At 35.2% G+C, this 19,554-nt stretch overlaps 1 long non-coding RNA gene across 1 annotated transcript; it reads left to right on the plus strand.

The window, feature by feature from the left end:
• Positions 1–2,532: 2,532 nt before the first annotated feature.
• On the plus strand, positions 2,533–3,939 carry LOC137235408 (uncharacterized). Its single transcript, XR_010947880.1, has 5 exons — positions 2,533–2,768; positions 2,826–3,006; positions 3,200–3,365; positions 3,438–3,671; positions 3,738–3,939. It is a non-coding gene; the product is annotated as an uncharacterized lncRNA (long non-coding RNA).
• Positions 3,940–19,554: the final 15,615 nt, after the last annotated feature.

The raw sequence follows: 19,554 nt of genomic DNA on the forward strand, positions 1-19,554 counted from the left end.
TCTGTTTACGTAAGAATACTTTATCTTCTTCTATTTTAATTCTGTTGAGAGCATCAGCATGTGCGATATCGAATAAATTATCCAAATCCTGTTGAAACTCCTCGTCGCGACGTTTATAAAAATCCGGTATCTTTTTACAATTTTTTTGCAGCTCTCGCCAGAACTGATAAAGATCCACAATTTTTTTAACACAATTAGGGAAAGCTCTGGTGGGTATTCTAGCTTTTTCCCAGAATATAATGCACTCCCGAGCCACAAGATTTGCACTTTCACTAATATTTAACTTTATTTCGCGAATGTTGAAAAACAGAACAGCAAGAATTTGACGATTCGACGGTAATTTTGCGCCTGTTATTTGGTGATTAATCTCACCCACCAGAAATATACTGTTTTTATTGCTTCTTAGTTCCACTGACATTTTCGAAATGAAAAACCCGACAACTCAAGAATAATAATCCGTGCACGTCTTATTTGAACGAACAGTTATGTAGAAATTTTTTTCTATTAATAAGAAACGCCACCAAATCAGTTGGCCTAATATTATCAAATTGTTTTTATTTGGAAAAAGCTAGCGTATTAGGGAAAACAAATTCAAGACGACAACGACGGTGCGGCATCTGTCAAATTATTTTTACACATGTTCTTATGGGGAGGAATTTTTTGGGTACGACACGACAAAGCGGCAATTAATCATGAATGCCGCTGTCGCTAGATTAGATCTATTTCTATTTTGACAGGCGACGGTCGTGGCGTCCCTTTTTCTTTTTGTGAATAAAAATCAAAATAAATGCAAATAGCCTTAAATATGTGTTGAAATTGATTTGTTATAAATTTTTTTAACACATGCAATAATTTTTTCTAAATTTTTTGTTGTTGTTTGAGCTAATGCAGAACTGTCGTTGTCGCTTTCATTATAATCAGTCGTCGGTGCTTGGCGGCAATTATCGTCAATCTTCAGTTTTTCGCCGTTGTCGTTCGCAGTCGTCGTTTTGAATGTAGCCGGGCTATATTTCTGTATAAAGCTGCACTGCGTTGCGTTGCTGTTCTAATACAGAAGGTGGCGCCACTGACGGATGAACATTTAACATGAAAATTTAATAACAATGTGATCCATATGGAACAATTTGTTGTTTCGAAAGAGCATTTGCGTGGTATTTGGTGGTATTTGGCTTTCAAAGAGTTCTTTTTCCAGTAGAATTGCCTTTTTTGTCTTTTTCCATAGAAAATCGAGGGAGGGTTTGAACCCGCATCCCCCCCACCCCCCTCCTCCCCCGCAAATCCGCCACTGTATCCAAGTATCGCAAATCAATGTACTCACTATATGAGGATGAAATCATGAAATCTTCAGAAAAACAACTACCCACATATTTAGGTTTCAATTTAAGGTATATGGCATCGAAGCCCATGGGAGGGATCCATTCCCTAAAATCCTTTCCATCTACACCACTGATACTACTCGTAAAATTATATTCTAATTATTAGTACACTTCATTTAGAATATAATATATAAAACCCAAATCGTAAAAAATTGTTTATAGAACACCTCATTTCAAATAAAAAGAATTTGATCGAATGTTAACCGTTGAACCTGAACCAACTTGTTTCCAAAGTAATTCGGCACGGTTTAGAGTTTTCGTAATGAGCTTATATTTTTTTATTGAGTATATTGGATTAAGGAGAACCGATCTGAAGGGTATGCGTTACAAAAAAAAATACTTCTAAAAATAAGGGACACCCTAATGTATATTCGTATCACTTGTTTGATACAAAAAATAGCTGTGATAGCATTTTTACATGTGTATCAATGTATGTATATTTTGCTGGCACATAAGTTTGTATGAATGTACATAAATCTGCTCTTCAATTAAAGTAAAAGGGCGTTATTGGGCGTATTTTGGCCACTCCACTTTTTATTATATTTTCAAATTTTACTCATCAATCCACTAGAGAAGTTTCACCATTGTCGCAACCATTAGAAACTTGCACCCAAACCGATATAGGGTGCCGTAACTCACAAAGAGCAAATTCTAACTCTTATGAAGATATACTGGACATAACAGAATTCACTTCAGGCAGTAATAAAAATAGATGTGGAAATTTAAATGGTATCTATAGTTTCTGATTCTTTTTCGGGTTGAAACACATATTGTATTATATCTCTCTGTTCTAGATAGTGATACTGATCCCGGCCTACGAAAATTTAAAGTTAATAAAACCGATACTCCTTTTTAAGTTAATTTAATTTTACCGCAACCCAAAATATATATTTTATTCATTTAGCTAAAAGTACATACTTTAAATTTATATTAATTATTCCAGATGCTATACAATTACCTCACTAATGACATTGACGGAAGAGCTATAATAAAAGCTTACGAGGGAAAAAATGTGTATGCCATTAGTAAGACGTTTGACTAATCGTTTGGTATGCATTTTTTTTGATAGAGTGGGGAAATTTCTTTCACTTTCTTGAGTGTTTAATGAGTGATTTTATTATATTATTTACACAGCCTTTCACATGAAATACTAAAGCAATATTTAGCCGAAATGGCTACCGTTTTTCGCAACGAAAATCCATCAGTATATTACATTCCATACGAAAATAAGAACGGTATGAAAATAGGACCATAGGAAAGTTAGTGTCACATTATAATTACATAGTTGGCGACTTGGAAAGAAAAGGGTTAATCAAGAGCGAACTATCTCATAAGGATAAATCTACCAGGGGAGCTCCGTTGGACTTGCCACTAGCAAAACTTTCTGCACGGGTAATATCTACATATATAAATTTTATGAATTTCATATGCACCTATAATTTTTTTAAGATGACATAGACAACCACTTAACAATATTGGGGAGTTTAGAAAACAACCAGACGTCGAAGTATTAAATAGTTGGCAGATCACTCTGCAATATCGCAGGGCACTTTTAACACAAAATAAAATATCTTTGAATGATTACTATATCCGGTTTCCCTGTTTGGAAGGAGAGCTTGGACTGAGATTGGTAAGTTAGGTGGAGAAATTTTTGCATCTATATACAGCTGTGGTAACACATTCTGGTGGTGTACATTATCGTCACTGTGGTCGATCGGTTTATCGTGATAGTCACAGCAAATTATAGTACATATTGGATTTGTAAAATACCACAGCTGCTACCAATTCAAAATTTGAACTTTATCTTTTTAATTTTTCCATAGATTGAGTCTGACTTTAACCAACTTTATCCCAGCAAACAAAACAGAATAATAACAAATTGGCGCAACTTTAAAAACAAAACAATAAACTTACTCTTAACGACCCGACGACCTAAAGAAGTGGAAGAGGTAGCCATTATAAATACTTTACAGTTTCTAAAGGAAGAAGGTACTTTTGCCATTTATTTTTGTTCATTGAGTACCTTATTTAAATTTTTATCACTAACTTTTGTTTTATCAGATAAAGACGCAATTATTTGGCACTTTTTACCACGGTTAATATCGGCGCCTTACATTCAAAAACTTTTATCAGATGAATCAGAGCGACTGGCGGCAAAAAAAAGAAAAGTTACTAAACGGAGAGTAACTGTGGCAGAGGCTCGTTATTCATCGTTTTTGATTGTTCCGGTAATCTATTAAGTCATAACAAATGCGAAATTGCTAGACCTCGATTTGATTGCTAAATAAAATGATTGTAATTGATTGAATCAATTAATCGAAATTGTTGTAAGTACTAACTGAGAATATTTTTCTTTCTTAGAATATTTCAGAAATCGACGATAGTGTGAAACGCAGGCAAGAATATTTATCCAAAAACAATATATCCTGCCAACCAATAGCAGTTCTTGTCGGAGCTTTAGTTAAAGTTGAAGATTCTTACGTTTATATCGAGGACATACGGCACAGAACAAAATCGACCTTAGCAGCACTTGATTTTACATTTAAAAGTTTTTTTTCTCTAAATTGTGAATACCCATGTGTTGAAATCCACTTATGAACACTTTTGCAAAATATTCTGTATGAAATAAACCTTGAAAGAGAATTCAGTTCTATCATGACTTTGAACAAACGGAGTAACTTGTGATTATTATCAGCAAATTATTTTGATTATAATTTTGTTATTATAAAGAGACTAGTTGCTATTACTTAAGATACTAATATTAGGCTATACAGAAAATATTTATTTGTTTTAAATTCAAGGTATTTTTGAAAGTAATAATATTTTACTATATCATTTAAGAAGTTTCCATTCAAATTTAAAAGAGCATTGGTGCTGCGAACCCCAATACCAATATATTTACTCTATACTTCATTCTTATTGCAAGCATCGGAAAAGGGAACACAATCAGCAAATAACTTCAATACCTTCACTTTCAAATGTACCTAGTATTTCAATTCAAGACCCATCGATTGACTACAATTCAGATAGTGAATTTCAAGAGGTTTTAAATGAATACCCATATCACTCATCTGATGCTTGTGAGGACACTTATTTAAGCTATTAGGTGTTATTAACAACTATTCTCAAAAATTTAATATGCAGGGTGCATCTCAAAATATAGCGGATACATCGAATATTTCTAAAACGTTTGGAAGTTTGTTACAAGAACGTGTTCTGAAGTTGATAACTAAATTGTATAGTCTTTCTGATTTATCCAAAAAAAGAATTGAAATGACAATTCAAGATTATAAATCATTCGTTAATAATATTTTTTTTTACACTGTTAAGAGATAATATGTTAAGCTGTTTGGATGGGTCAGAAAAAAGCTTAAAACTGAAAGACCAAATTAACAGTCATTTGATATTTTACAAGGCTGTTTTGAGGATTTTCGGACATCATACAAATGCTTTAAGCATTTAGAAAAAATGGGTAATTTTATTAGGACTATTCATTTAAATATTGGCTTTAGAGATGAATACAAAATGCCAAATAGTTGGCTTATCCTATGTAAAATCCTTTAACCACTGAGTTTATACCGATTCGTGATGTGCTTAAAAATTTTTTGGAACTAGGAACTATATTCAAGGAAATCTTAGATTACTTAAACGTATTAGAAAACACGAAAACGATAGTTTTTAATTACGTCCGTGATACCCATTGCACTTTATTTCGACGATTATGAAAATAATAATCCTATTGGAAGTCATCGTGGTATTTAGAAATGTGGAGCTTTATATTTTATAATTTTATGCCTCCCTCCGAAATACAGATCGAAACTTAAGAATATATTTTTGTTTCTTTTAACAAACACCTTAGATCGAAAAACAATTACTTTTATTCTATTTCGGCCTTTATTTTGTAAATTTATATAAAATTTTTTTTTTCGAGCTCTAGGCCATGTATATGTCAATTAAAACACAAAATGCTTGTTTTACATATAAATTTTACATTTGTCAAATTTATTTTTATCAAATTTATTTTAATCGATATTTCGACTTCAAACTGAAATCATCTTCAGGAACTCTTGAGTGAGTCGATCAGGTGCACTCAAGAGTTCCTGAAGATGATTTCAGTTTGAAATCGAAACATCGATTAAAATAAATTTGATAAAAATAAATTTGACAAATGTAAAATTTATATGTAAAACAAGCATTTTGGTGTTTTAATTTACATATACATGGCCTAGGGCTCGAAAAAAATTTTTTTTTATATAAATTTCGAAAAACAATTGGTAAAGCAAAAATTTTTCAAAGAGTAATAAGTGAACTAAATTTTTTAGAGAGCTCTGGCATAACAATACATATAAATAATGAATCAAAGCAAATATTTTTTAAGTTGGTAGTTATAATCGGTGATAATCTCAGCGTAAATGAATGGTTGAAAGTTTTTCTGCCAATTATTTCTGCCCATTTTGTCTGACAAAGAAGGAAAACATAAACAGAATATTAGATGATATTATATGATGAGGTTTTCACCCTGCGTAATAGGTCGAATTATGCAGCTGGTTTGGCGTTAAATCAAACCTCAGAAACAGGTATTAAAGAAAAGTGTTGCTTTCGTGATGCTACCAGTCTTCATTTCACTGAAAACTTTGCTGTAGATATTATGCACGACTTTTTCGAAGGTGTTGGTCAGTATGATCTCGCTTTGATATTTAACTACTTTATTTTTAAAAAGTTAATAACACTTGAAGTATTGAATATAAAAGTTAGAGGTTTTTCACTTTGCTACCATGATAGACAAAACAAACCACCAGAAATTTTTAAATATCATATCAAAAATAAATGAATAATTCTATCTGCTGCTGAAATGCAAAGTTTAGTTCGAAATTTACCTATAATTATTGGTCATTTGATGCCTAACTTTTGTGCACACTGGCAATTGGTACTTAAACTGGCTGATATTACTGATATAATAACAGCCAATCATTACCAACCAGAACATTGCAACTTACTTAAATATGTTGTAAATGAATACTTAGTTACTTTACTCAAACTCTTTCCGAATAGGTTAAAACCAAAACATCACTTTTTAGTACACTACCCAACAGTAATGAAATTATCGGGTCCATAGCGCAATTTGTTCTTTATGAGAGGAGAAAGTAAAAATAAAGAATCAAAGGAGTTTGCAACCGTAGCTATTAACAGAATTAATATATGTTATACAATTGCAACTAAGCATCAACTTAAACTCAATCACTATTTCCATAATTTTAAAACTTCTGATGACTTTATTACTGGGCCTATAAAAAATCGAACAGTAGTTGTTGAAAAATTCCTTACGGATAACGGTCTTAGTGAAGATATGTTCGAAGTAAGTTGGTTGAAATGTAACGATCAATACTTGACTCAAAACCTCAATCATTATGGTTCCAACTAAACTCGGACCTGTTTTTTTATAATGTACAAACTATTTCAATAGATGGGGATAACAAAGCTTTAGTTTTTTCCCAAGGTATTGAAGCTCATTTAGACGAGGATGTCCACGCATTTATTGTTATAAATTATAGCATAAGTTATACGATTTTTTTTTTGGAACGAACTAAAATATTGTATTGTTACGCACAAAATTCGAGCTGGAAACGGGAATGAGTATATTCTAAAACGATGGATTTAATTTATATAAATTTAAGGATAACACTGTTATATATATATATACATATATGAATATGGGATGAATTATCTGTATAACATACAAACAGTATTCGAAATAATGCCTATTTCGAAGTAGATTAGAGTTTGTTTGACTGAATTATTATATAATTCTATTATTTACTTTTATTATATTTATTACTTCATTACTAATTAAAAAGCCATTGTTACATATATGTATATATATGTGTATCTGTTTACAAAAACAAATAAAAAAATAAGTTTTTATAATCCATAACTTTTATTATTGGTATATTTTATTAACTGGAGTAAGTTGAATTTTTCATAATGTATGAGCCTATATTTTCATTGCAGGTTTAAATTTGTATAACCCGTCTAGTAAAACAGACCCCCGGCCACAATTTTTAGTATACTTTTATTTAAAAAGTAGAGACTATTCAATGGCAGATTTTAATTTTTAATAATCCGTATAGTAAAACTTAAAAATCTGTAAACGAATTTTTAGTATGCTGCTCTGTAAAAATTAGAGAATTCCCAATAAAAGTTTCTGTGCAGTCTTTAATATTTAATTACCCATATAGAAAATTTACATATCAAACTCACAATTTTAAGTATGCAGTTCTTTAAAAATTAAAGAGCTCCTAATAAAAACTTATGTGCCGCACTGTAAAATTTAATTTGCTTAACAACAACTTCCATTATGCAGTTCTTTGAAAGCTAATATATTATATCCAATTTCTACTACGTCGTACTAGAAAAAATATAAAAGGGTATAACAAAAATTATATAAATTTTGAGTGGGGAGCACTTTGAAGTGCTAGCATACTAAATATTAAAGAAAATTTTCTCAGCGTGCGTATGCATGCCCTTGTACTAACTAATAACATACACTCTATTTACTGTAATTAAACATTCCTTTTTCTATTAGGTATATAATTCATTCTTATTAAATAAAAAGGGGTAAATTATTATATTTTTTTGTTGTTGTTAATTTCCTCTCTTATTTTGAATCGCTATTATCTATGCTTAATAATTCTCGGAAAATTATAGGGGTAGATAAATATATAAGTATAATTTATTATATCACCGCCCTCCCTTCAGACGCATATATGAATGTTAAGTACTGCTGATTTTGCGTCGTAAGCGCGCATTTAACGAAATAGACAAAAAGTTATATTTAGTACATTTAGTGACTGAACGGGGTAGTAGAGAGATTCATTGAATCGTTAGTCACTACGATAAGAACCTAAATCTGACTGATTCCTATAAATTGCTTACACATTCATGTTCTGTAATAAAGAGCGCTGATACCTTAATACGCGTGTCATATATATGGGCGCATATTTATTGCCTCATTAATTCTATATGGCTGCCACCGTGGTGTGATGGTAGCGTGTTCCGCCTACCACACCGTATGCTCTGGGTTCGCACCCCGGGCAAAGCAATATCAAAAATTTTAGATTTAAGGTTTTTCAATTAGAAGAAAATTTTTCTAAGCGGGGTCGCCCCTCGGCAGTGTTTGGCAAGTGCTCCGAGTGTATTTCTGCCATGAAAAGCTCTCAGTGAAAACTCATCTGCCTTGCAGATGCCGTTCGGACTCGGCATAAAACATGTAGGTCCCGTCCGGCCAATTTGTAGGGAAAATTAAGAGGAGCACGACGCAAATTGGAAGAGAAGCTAGGCCTTAGATCTCTTCGGAGGTTATCGCGCCTTACATTTATTTTTTTAATTCTATATCACTATAACCTAATTGTGGTTTCTTCTTCATATAGTTTAAATGGGGTAGTGTTGGTTTTCTTTTTATTTACTATTCATTTTGTAGCTGAACAGTAAAATTTTAAAATTTTTATTCATCCAAATTGAGTTAGCAATGCGCATGTGTATTAAAGTATTACATAATGTAACATAATATTCATATATACGTACGTCTTTTCACTTAGGACACTAAGGCTCGTTTTTATTATCTCTGCTCAGTTAAACCTATCCAATTTGATTACAAAAAAATTCAATTTTATCTATCACTACTAGGTGGGAAAATGCAAAATAAATGCATCTAAATAATTGAATCAACTGGAAGTGCCTAAATGAATCAACGCGCGCCAATGTGCGTCAACTTCACATGTATGTACTATTTTTATATACAGGTAAACAAACTCCTACCAAAGAAAACCAACTCCTTAATTACAAAAATTCTTCTTTAAAGGTTTAGGTACAACTTGTACAATTTTGTTGTCTAATCCTCACTTCCCTTTTTGGGTTATTTTAATTTAAAAAAAGTACATTTAGTTGTGTCTAATTTGTACTGGTTATGCAACTATCTACTTTGGCACGACTCACCCGGTAGGCTAGTACCTACATAGCCGGCAAGAGGCCATACGGGGGACCTCTGCCGGCGTGGTTACTGGTGATGTTGTTGTTGCTGGTAATGTTGTGGCTGGTGAGGTTGTTGGTCTGGTAATGTTGTTGCCGGTGACCGGTGTTAAGATGGATGCGCCGTGGCCAAATTTTGGCGCCTTCTGTGTTATTTTGGTGATCCTGGGGAAAGAAAAGAGTACAATAAATGGCGTTTATGGTCACTGCGTGTGGCATATATTTCGCCCGACAAAGCGACTTCGGGTGTAAGCTATTACAGCTTAATTTAAGGCGATGGTGAACGTTTACTGGGATTAGGAGTTTGGTTACCCGTATCGCGCACTGTTCTACTTACGTTTTCCTTGTTGATGTTGATCTCATGTAAGTTATGATGGTTGTAGTGCGCGGTGTTGTTGCGGTGTTGATGGTATAAGCGCGCGATGTTGGCGCTGTTGGTGGTATTATCGCGCGTGCTTGCGCTATCAATGATGGTGACGCGCGGTATTGCACGCGATGATGGTAGCGCGCGGTCTATGATGGTAACGGCGGTGTTGCGCGCGATTGTATTAGAGCGCGGTTTTGGTAGGCGCAGTTGGCGGTGCCGGAGCGTGGTTGTTAAGACAAGCAGGGCTTAATTGCTTACGGTTGACTATATTTAATGCTGCAATATTGCTGATTTATTTGTAGTCGTAAAGGAAAATAGAGAAATATAGAATGTATACCTAAGATTTATATATAAGTATACTTAGGTATAAGTATACCTAAGAATTATGACAAATTCTACTCTCAACAAATATATGCGTATGTAACGCTTGCAGTTTTAAGTTTTGGCTGATCACTAACTTTTACAGGTATTAATTGGTATAGTTGAAATAGTTAAGCTTTTCCATAACAATTGCATTAACTTATAGTAGCAATTCTATGGAATAGTTTCCGCCTTTATTGTGCATCAGCTTCGTAGTATGTATTTTGTGTATATTTTCTTTTCCTTCCAATTTTCCTTGCACTTTCGAAAATATAATTCTTTGAATACTCTGTTTTTATACACTTATCGTGATATTCGTTACCCAGTAAATGATTATTTCACTTCGGAAAATGTTCATTCTACCCATTGAGTTAAAATTATTATTGAGATATTTTACGAGTATATATGCAATATATCCACGACATGAAAGTTTTATTTGACACAAAATTGTATGACGCTAAATATTCGCTTTTTGCACATTAACATTATCAATTCCATATAAAATTTTTTATTTGCATTTACGCATATTTATTTAATGGTATTTACAATGTGCGCTCACTTGGTGTAAGTTTTTAAACATTGAAGTTGGCAATGCGCTCAATTTTTTCCAATTATGCATATTTACACGCACATTTCAAAATAATGGTAAGTAGCTTTATCCACCATAAAGGTTTAATTGTTTAACACCTTATGTATGCATATATTACAATTTTTCTTTTTATACCTTTCATGAACATGAAATGGTATACTAACGTAACGTTGAGAAATATAGAAGATAAACTCACCATTAAGTATACGGAATTGATCAGGGTGACGAACTGAGTTGATATAGCCATGTCCGTCTGTCTGTTCGTCCGTCTGTCCATCCGTCTGTATGTTTGAACGCAAACTGGTCCCTCAAATTTTGAGATATCTCAATGAAATTTGGCACAAGGATGTATTTTTGTATTATATTAGACATTTGTCGGATCCGGTAGGATGGGACCACTATAACATATATCTCCCATACAACCGATCGTTCAGATAAAACGATTTTGGTAATTCCTGCCGCAATTTAGGAAGTATAGACGTGAAACTTGGGGATATATATTCTAATATATCATAGAAGATATCCTGAAAAAGTCACTTTAATCGGAGCTATATATATAATTATAACCCATACAACCGATCGTTCAGATAGAAAGATTTTTGGCCATTTCTCCCTTATTTTAGAAAGTATAAACGTGAAACTCGGTGATATATATTTAAATATATCATAGAAGACTTTCCGAAAAGATCACTTTGTTCGGAGCTATATATAGTATATATCCCATGCAACGGATCGTTCAGATAGAAAGATTTTTGGTAATTTCTCCTTTAGTTTCCAATATAAAAACGTTAAACTTGGTGATATTTATTCTAATATATCATAGAAAATTTCATGAAAAAATCATTTGGATCGGAGCTATATATAATACATACCCCATACGACCGATCGTTCAGCCTTTTGCCATTTTTTTATATTTATCTTAAAATCGTTTAGGTATGTACATCTGTTCACTATATAGTTCTTATCTTATACAGCGAATTATTTGGAGATTACTAATTGGATAAGATTATTGTTCAGCCCCATTCATGAAAGGTGCGAAGTCTTCGGCACAGTCGAAAACAGTCCCGTCCTTACTTGTTTTAATTGCTTTGTTCACTAGTTGTCGAAGTGGCGTGAAAATTCCAAACTTAGCGATCTTCACTTCACAATTGCTGTAGCTATTAGTATTGACTTCGCCGGTAACTTGCTTTGCAATTTGTAATTAGTGCGCATAACTCATCATTTCCGCATTTTATTAAGTAAACCCATTTGTCTTTTGGAAGGGTTTTTTCTTTTTTCAATAGAATATATATCGATTTTACACTTCAATACCTCCAACATCAATCAAACTGTGCGAACAAGGTGGAAAATGCGAACGACTACCTCGCGACCACAACCGGCAATGACGCGTGCACTTACCCCCAGCGGGTTAGGGGGTCAGAATATACCCGCGGTAGGTATGCCTGTCGTAAGGGGCGACTCAAATACCAGATTCAAGGGGCTGTGTAGCGCAACCCTTCAGGTTGCCAGCGGAATATACAGCTTCTCCAAACCCAATTGCCAACCTCACCTATCCGCGGCGAATCCTGTTTCACTAACAGACGAGGCTCTGGCGACCCCAAGCTCCTCAAGGAAGGGGGGGGGGGGGGAAGAAATGGCCTGAAGGTTTAATGTGGCCATATAAATCGTTCACGAGATGGTCGGGCTAGCACCTTAATGGTGCTGTGTTACCGGAGCGTACCGGATCTGTATCCGGCAAAGGACCATCACATCAATAACCCTCCCCAATGCCTTCGGGGAGCAACTTAATCGCTACAACAACAACAACAACAACGCGTGCACTTTACTTTTCGACTCTTCAAAATGGCCCACCACGCCGTCAAGCCGTTCTAAGGATTTTGAAAAAATTCAATTCCAATCGCGACTGCGCCACGGAAAACCGCCGTTAGATCGCATGATTTAACTGTGGTTGCCCATGGTGAAACCATAAATGTTGGTAGTCGCGGCGACATTCCTGCAGCCATCATAAAGAGTTCCATGTACTTTGTTTTTGTGAACCGATGGACTAATATCAAATTCGTACTGCGCTGAAAGTTGATGTGTCAAATCCTATAAAAACTACAAGTCAGATGTCACCTTGTATAGTTACGCCATGGTGGTTGCCGTTATTGGGAATTTTCCCACACCATTGGAATCTTAGGATATGCCACCCGCGCGAAACTAAAGACAATTTGTTTTAACCACCCCAGGCAGACATGAGTGAGGGGTAAATCCTAATATTTTCACCTATCACTAGCCAATTAGTGCGTTCGATGTGAATTCTCACAAGTGGATCATAACAAAACATTTGCCGAATAATAATACCCAGCCGCGTATTTCAAAGGGTGCAGATACTAAATTGGTGTGAACCGTACTAACTCTAGTCCGATTGTGAAGGGTAGTAAGAAACATAAAACTAAACCAGTGTTAACGAATGCTTCCGCTGCTTCGGTTCAGAGTACCTGCAGTTGAAAATGCGTGCACTGATGTGCCCTTTATGCGTAACGAGCTAATTGCAGCTAAGGCCCAGCTCAATGCCCTCGAAAGCAGCGCTGTAGCCACTGACTTGATCATCACTGGCATACCTCAAGCTGCGAATGAGTGTTTGCCTGAGTTCTTTATGCAGATTTGTCGGGTGGTTGAGTACAAATCCCCACCTTTTAGAGATGCATTTCGACTGCGAAACGGAGGAAACAACAAAACTCAACAAAAACCCACTACCATTGTAGTCATAATGTTTTTTCAGCGCCTGACCATAACCAGTTGCTAAAGGCTGTCGCTATGTTTTGCAAATCTAAAAAGAGATCGCTTGCGCTTTCTGATCTTGATTTGCCTCGGTACGGGTCGGTGTATATACATGAAGGTCTGCCAAAGAACCTGTGGGAGGTAATGACTTATGCATCGGCATTGAGACGGCAGAAGCAGCTAGCGTCGGTGTTTTATATCCGCGGCAAAATTTTTGTTAGACATAAACAAGGGGAAGATTTCATTCAAGCTGGTAAATAGCAAAGCTAAAGTCAATGCAATTACTGGAAGAGGAGCGCTGATATAGTCGTAACATATTATTTACGTATTTTTGTTTAGCAATGTATTGTTTTTTGTATATGTATTTCATATATGTTAACTTCGCCACTCTTTTTGCCTTACTCCCTTATGCGTTTCAAACTAAATATTAATTATTATTTGTTTGATTGTATCTTCTCACCTTTCTCTTGTCTTCTATATAATGTAATTCGTGATTGCATGCAACTGCATATGTGTTGCAATTTTTGCGCATTTAGCATTTTTGAATTGTTTCTTTCTCCAACCTATGGTCTTAAGCCCCTTCAATCCGTCTGTCCGTCCGTCATTCCGTCTGTCCGTTTGTTTGAACGCAAACTAGTCCCTCAATTTTTGAGATATCTTGATGACATTTTGTGAGCAGGCATATTTTGATGGGGGATTTAACATTTGTCGGAATCGACCGGATCGGACCACTGTAGCATATACCTCCCATACAACCGATTGTTCAATAAGAGGGTTTTAGCTATTTCTGCCCCATTTCTGCCTCATTTTAGCAGCTAGCAACATCAAGTTTTACCACAAGCTTACGTATTGGGCATAGATGGTTGTCTGAAAAAATCGTCAAGATCGGACAAAAAATGTTTTTTTAAACTGCACTTACCACCGCCTTTAGCGCATGACTTCACTTGGGACTAAAAATCGGTTTCGACAAAAATATGTCCGAAATGGGGCAGAAATGGCGAAAACCCTCTTATTGAACAATCGGTTGTATGGGAGGTATATGCTATAGTGGTCCGATCCGGTCGATTCCGACAAATGTCAAATCTCCCATCAAAATATGCCTGCTTACCAAATGTCATCAATATATCTCGAAAATTGAGGGACTAGTTTGCGTTCAAACAAACGGACAGACGGACAGACGGACGGACAGACGGACATGGCTAAATCAACTCAGCTCATCCCCTGATCATTTTGGTATACTTATTGGTGGTTCTAACGGAAACATGTACTAAAAAATGATTTGGAGCCTTGAAAATGAAAAAAATCGATTTCGATAAAAACAAGTCCCAAAAACCAAAAAAAAAATTTTTTTAACTGTTAATGCCAACGTTTTTGTCTCATAATTTTAAGTAGGATAGGAACTATGAGACAAATTCGTTTTCATCGGCAACACTTTTGCACGTTTCTGTAGAAAAATCTTAAAAAAAATTGCGAAAAAATAAAATTTTTCACAAAAAAACACTCCTCAAAACCCAAAAAATATTTTTTTTTCAAAAAACTTCTATCGCCAAAGTTTTTAGCGCACAATTTTGAGTCGGACAGGGTATACATGAAAATTTAAAAAAAAAAATGAAAATTTTATAAGTAGGCCATGAAAGAAAAAACTTAAAAATCAAAGAAATAAAACTCAAAAAACTCAAATTTTGCAAGCTCGAAAATTATTTTTTTGGGTATGCTTATTGAAACTTTTTTTCCTGATCCCAAAACCTATCGAAAAATCGATGACGCGATATGGGTTAACTTTCGTCCATGCAAATCAACCCAGCTTAATGCACAAAATTCGACTCCAAGCTTGTTGGACCTGATTATTACGTCAAGTAGTGACCATATTACAAAATTTTACCAAATCAGCTTTATTTCTGACCATGATTTCATTTTTTTTCACTAGATGTTACTTTCAGTCGTCCTGTTGACACTGTTTTTCGTGATCTTAGGTGGGTGCTTTGTTTGTTGATTTGTGCAATGTTGATTGGACTTTGTGTTGGTGTATTCTTACTGTGAACGGCAAACTTAAATTTCTGAATGAAAATGTGTGTAAGCTTTATGACAAGCATGTCCCTTTACGTAGTGCTCGGGCTGATATCAATCCTGTTCCATGGTATAACTTTAAATCAGGTATGCTATAAGGGAAAGAAAGAGACTATACGCGAAATGGAAGAGGAGACAAACTGAGTCTACTTGGTCTATATATAAAATCGCCCGAAACAAAGTCACAGTCACCATAAGAATATCCAAGCAGATGTATTGCAATTATAAACTAAACTATAAACTAGACGGAAGTGACGTTCAAAAGATTTATGGCGAAACTTGAGGAATCTTAACATACATGGGAAGTGTCAAAAGGATTGTCAAGTCGACCCAAATATCCTAAATTATTATTTTATTAGGTCAAGTTAGTGTCGGGACAGTCATATACCTATGAACATTATAAGTCGCTTTGAGCCAGTGAATAAATTTGAATTTAAAGCAGTATCAGAATTAGAGATTTGTAAAACAATTATTGACATCAAATCTAATGCTATTGGGGAGGATGGGATCTCCTTGAAGTTCATCAAACTCGTTCTGCCATTCATTTTAGGAACTCTCACGCATGTTATTAATATTGCTTCACAACTTCTTGTTTCCCTGTGGAGTGGAAGAGGGCGTTAATTATTCCTGTCGCCAAAACAAATATTGCTCTTGAACCTTGCAATAATAGGCCACTTAGCATCTTAGCTGTGTTTGCTGAAGTGTGTGAGTCCTTGATGGCGGGTAAAATCTCGGCGTATGTTAAGGAGAACAACCTGTTGAGTCCAGTACAATCTGAATTCAGACCCAAGCACAGTTGCTTTACTGCAATGATCAAAAACTTGACGACATAAGAACTATTTCTGATAATAGTGACCTATCGATTTTGTGCCTCCTTGACTTTTCTAAGGCCGTTGACTCAGTGCAGCACAACCTCCTTTGCAAAAAACTCGAATTCTACTTCGGGTTCTCTACTAAATCTGTTGAGCTTATGGCCAGTTACCTGGAGGGAAGAACCCAGAAAGTAGTTTGCAAAAACTCTGCATCCATATCTCGTGTTGTCCCTTCTGGTGTACCACAAGGCTCTGTGATTGGTCCTCTTCTGTTTAGTCTTTTTGTCAATGATGTTTTCTCAGTGTGTCAATACGTAAATGTCCACGCATTTGCTGATGACATTCAGTTATACCTATTTAGTCATGTCGGCCTTGTCGAAGATTTATGTTATAAAATAAATAGTGACTTGTCTACAGTCTGGAAATGGGCTTGTGAAAACTTTTTAATGCTTAAATGCTGAAAAGTCATACGTGTTGCCCATGTTGTTGTAGCAATGCTTCGCCCCACCTAATAGCTGCGACCGATCACAAATTGTTATCAATATCCTCTAACGGGAGTCCAGGGAAACTTGCTGTTTCAACAGGGGTGGACCATAACGAAAGGGGTGTTTGAGGCGTTGGTTCCACATTACAATTAAAGAGATGGTTGGTGTCATATGGGGACACATTGCAAGCGGGGCATACATTTTGTATGTCGGGGTTGATATGTAAGAGTTTAACCTGTTACAATATCCAGAAATAGTTGAGCCAGAGTGACTCGAGTTTCCCTGGTGAGTATGCGTTCCTCTTCCGCAAGTTTAGGGTACTGCTCTTTGAGTACTGGATTCACCGGGAAATTCCTGGCACAAAGGTCCGACGCCTGTTTGTGGAGCTCACCAAGGACCTGCTTTTGTTTTTTTGCTTCATGTGGCTGAGTTCTCTGGTGCCGTATTTCCTAAAAATGCTTACGGAGGTGACTCCTTAAGTCCCTAGGCGGTATTGGCTCATCAATCAGATGTCTGTTGGGATGCCCAGGTTTCTGGGTATTCAACAGGAACTGTTTGGTTTGCATCTCATTTCTCTCCCTGATGGGGAGTATTCTCGCCTCATTATGTATGCACCGGCTGGCCAATTGCTTTGTATGTGGTAATGATCGTTTCTTTGTCTTTTCCCCAAGTACACACCAAAATGTAGATCCTGATCAAACATCACACCCAAGGTTTTGGGGTGTAGGGCAGTCGGTAGCGTAGTGCCATCGACGTGGATGTTCAAAATGGTCGACATTTGGGACGTCCATGTTGTAAATAAGGTCGCGGAGGATTTAGTCGGGGATAGTGCCAGGTTTCGCGAGGCGATAAAACTGGAGAGATCAGGGAGGTAGCTGTTTATTCTGTTGCAAAGCTCATCGATCTTTGGGCCTGGGCCTGTCGCCATTGTTGTGCAGTCATCGGCGTAGGAAACGACAGTAACTCCTTCTGGTTGCGAAGGTAGCTTAGATATGTAGAAATTAAACAAAAGCGGGGATAGGGCACCACCCTGTGGCACCCCCTGTTTAATTCTTCTGGTTTTGATGTTTCATTTCTAAATTGCACCGATGCGGTAATACCACATCATCCACCTTTAAAAAGAATCGCATACAGTTGAGAAAAATTGTATGTGATTCTTAAAGTGATTTAATGACCATGTAGAGTTTACTAAATTTTAATTGCTTTTTAGTTTGCTATTGTAATTTATTGTCTTGCGGTAATTTGATAGTGAACGTGAAGCGTTGTTTACTTATTTTTATATCTGTTTACATTTGCTTGCCATGTGTGATTTTTTGTGTTGACAAACATTTTTTTTCTATTGTTCTTTCGTTTGTACGTTTTTTTAAATATTATTTTGAAGTATAATGTATGTATGTACATATGTATGGTATGTTCTTGTGTTTATGAATAATGTTTTGCATCAAGTGTTATTGACATTTGGTTTTACACATCAGAGTTTTAAATTATTTTTGCATAGCCGGTCTTTAAGAGCGTCGACTCACTTAAAAACCGGCATGAGGTAACCGTAACTTGATGCCAACATGACTTCAAATTAATGTATTTTTCTTTCTTTATGTGTTTACATTTTATTGATGCGTAAATTGGAATACTATGGTTGAAACTTGGTTTTGTTAAATTCTGTGAGTTAATAGTCGATTTTTTGTATTGGTATTTGCCTATTACCATTTTCTAGTCTATTGGGGGATTTGATGTAAGAAGATTTTTTACTACTATTCAACTATATTTAGCGTAAAATGTAAAAGATATTTTCCTATTACTATTTCCTATTCTACGGGGGTTGAAGTGAAATATTTTCCTATTACTATTTCCTATTCTATTCTACCGGAGTTAAAGTAAAAATATTTTTCTATTATGTAAACTTATGAGCTGCTTCTTGTTTAACTAACACTAAGTCTCCTATTTTATTTCTTTACTATAGCTATTTTATCGTAATTAGATTTCTTTACTGTTTCTATTAAACGAATATTCTCATTGCTATCTTATTTCATTTTGGTCATTTTAAATTTAAAACCAATAAAAAAATGTATAGCTAATTATTCGGAAAATTTAGTAGCTGTAGTTGGTGGAAGAGCAAGGTAATTCATAATATTAGTAGTTCAGTTAATTGATTAGACGGAAGGTACAGTGGATGCAAAAATGTTTCGTATTTTTAAATGATCTTTTCATATTTTCGATATTTTCATATTTTCCAGCAATTTCTTTGATCTTATTTGTCATATGATTTCTACGGCGGCCACCAAGACAGAATCGTCATGACTTTTATGAAGAATTTTGGTTTTTTTTTTTTATACCGGTATTTGTCACTAGCACAACTTCTTTGGTTAAGTGCAATTAAACAATCTTAGGAACCTCGTTATCAATTTTAAATTTGCCTACTGCAGTAAATATTCAATTAATTTTTACTTATAAATTTCAAGTCCTGGATTGCCGGCATTTCTTGTATGCCTGGTCGAATATTGTCCTAAGTCAATAACTTCCTCAACAATCTGGTTGCTTAAAAATTTTCTACGCTACCATTTTTATACCTTTCATGAACATGAAATGGTATATTAACTTTGGTCCGATGTTTGTAACGTTGAGAAATGTAGAAGATAGACTCACCATTAAGTATGCCGAATTGAGCAGGGCAACGAACTAAGTTGATATAGTTATGTCCGTCTGTCCGTCC

The sequence above is a fragment of the Eurosta solidaginis genome, chromosome X (genome assembly GCF_040869045.1).
Source record: "Eurosta solidaginis isolate ZX-2024a chromosome X, ASM4086904v1, whole genome shotgun sequence".
Lineage (NCBI taxonomy): Eukaryota > Metazoa > Arthropoda > Insecta > Diptera > Tephritidae > Eurosta > Eurosta solidaginis.